Below are 2,500 nucleotides of genomic sequence, written 5' to 3' on the forward strand. Positions count from 1 at the left end.
AGCAGAAATGCATGTGCAGTCAAAAAAAAATTGATATTTTTCACGGATAGACCCCGTGAAACGCTAGAAATTGGCGGGGATGTGTCTCTTGTGGCTCACGGGGCTGTTCGGGTCGCACAGAAATCCCTGGGAATGGGAAAACGGGTCATTTTCGTGTTGCCACATTGCGTACGAACCGCATGAAACTTCCAGAGGCATTTGCAGCAGGAATGCATGTGCACTCAAAAACTTCTATATGTTTCACGGATAGACCCCGTGAAACGCTAGAAATTGGCGGGGATGTGTCTCTTGTGGCTCACGGGGCTGTTAGGGTGGCACAGAACTCCCTCGGAATGGGAAAAGGGGTCATTTTCGTGTTGCCACATTGCATAGGAACGCCATGAAACTTCCAGAGGCATTTGCAGCAGAAAGGCACGTGCACTCAAAAATTTTAATATTTTTCACGCATAGACCCCGTCAAACGCTAGAAGTTGGCGGGGATGTCTCTCTTGTGGCTCACGGGGCTGTTAGGGTCGCACAGAAATGCCTCGGAATGGGAAAACGGGTCATTTTTGTGTGGCCACATTGCATAGGAACGGCATGAAACTTCCAGAGGCATTTGCAGCAGGAATGCATGTGCACTCAAAAACGTCTATATTTTTCACGGATAGACCCCGTGAAACGCTATAAATTGGCGGGGATGTCTCTCTTGTGGCTCACGGGCGCTGTTAGTTAGGGTCGCACAGAAATCCCTCGGAATGGGAAAAGGGGTCATTTTCGTGTTGCCACATTGCGTACGAACGGCATGAAACTTCCAGAGGCATCTGCAGCAGAAATGCATGTGCACTCAAAAACGTCTATATTTTTCACGGATAGACCCCGTGAAACGCTAGAAATTGGCGGGGATGTGTCTCTTGTGGCTCACGGGGCTGTTAGGGTCGCACAGAAATCCCTCGGAATGGGAAAACGGGTCATTTTCGTGTTGCCACAATTGGCATACGAACGGCATGAAACTTCCAGAGGCATTTGCAGCAGAAATGCATGTGCACTCAAAAACGTGAATATTTTTTCACGGATAGACCCCGTCAAACGCTCGAATTTGGCGGGGATGTTTCTCTTGTGGGTCACGGGGCTGTTCGGCTCGCACAGAACTCCCTTGGTCCACCTGATTCGTGCATACAGGCAGCAACTAAAACTCTGTAAACCTGCTGTGAGGACATCTAAACAGTGGACCAGTGAGGCTGTGGAAGATTTGCGGGCGTGCTTAGACTGTACTGACTGGGATATGTTCACGACTGCTACCAATAGTCTGGATGAACTCACAGAGGCTGTGTACATCAGCTTCTGTGAGGACTGCTGTATCCCAACACGTACCAGGGTGAACTTTAACAACAACAAGCCCTGGTTCTCAGCAAAGCTCAAAAGGTTGAGGTTGGAGAAGGAGGAAGCGTTTAGGAGTGGGGATAGAGACAGATTCAAGGAGTCGAAGAACAGGTTTAGCAAAGCGGTGAGAGAGGCTAAACGACTGTACTCAGAGACACTAAAACACCAGTTCTCTACTAACGACGCTGCTTCTGTCTGCCAAAGGGCTCAGGCACATCACCAACTACAAACCCAGAGCGCCCCACACCACTAACGACTCCCGCCTAGCCAACGACCTGAACGAGTTCTACCGTAGATTTGAAAGACAATTGGACTGTCCTGAACCACCCCTTCCCACCCAAGAGGCCCCATCCCCCACCCATACTACAGAAACGACTCTCTCCTTTCAGGAGGGAGAAGTTAATGGGCTTTTCAAGAGGCAGAATCCACGCAAAGCAGCCGGGCCGGACTCTGTCTCTCCAGCCACCCTCAGGCACTGCGCTGGCCAGCTGTCTCCGGTGTTCACCAACATCTTTAACACCTCCCTGGAGACATGCCATGTACCAGCCTGTCTCAAGTCCTCCACCATCATCGCTGTGCCCAAAAAGCTAAGGCCAACAGGACTAAATGATTACAGACCGGTCGCCCTTACATCTGTGGTAATGAAGTCTTTTGAGCGCCTGCTCCTGGCACACCTCAAAGCCATCACAGACCCTCTCCTGGACCCCCTTCAGTTTGCCTACAGAGCCAACAGGTCTGTGGACGACGCAGTTAACATGGCCCTCCACTTCACCCTACAGCATGTGGACGCCCCAGCATCCTACGCCAGGATCCTGTTTGTGGACTTCAGCTCTGCCTTCAACACCATCATCCCTGCCCTGCTTCAGGACAAGCTCTTCCAGCTGAACGTGCCCTACTCCACCTGCAGGTGGATCACAGACTTCCTCTCTGACAGGAAGCAGTGCGTTAAGCCGGGAACAGAAGTCTCTGACTCCAGGTCCATCAGCACGGGAACTCCTCAGGGCTGCGTCCTTTGCCCACTGCTCTTCTCCCTGTATACCAACAGCTGCGCCTCCAATCATCTGTCCGTCAAACTCTTGAAGTTTGTCGGACGACACCACCCTCATTGGGCTGATCTCTGGTGGGGATGAGTCTGACT

Source organism: Petromyzon marinus, unplaced genomic scaffold (assembly GCF_048934315.1).
Source record: "Petromyzon marinus isolate PM22_M1 ecotype Great Lakes invasive population unplaced genomic scaffold, UKy_Petmar_22M1.pri1.0 PM_G_Scaffold_118, whole genome shotgun sequence".
NCBI classification, from domain to species: Eukaryota; Metazoa; Chordata; class Hyperoartia; order Petromyzontiformes; family Petromyzontidae; genus Petromyzon; species Petromyzon marinus.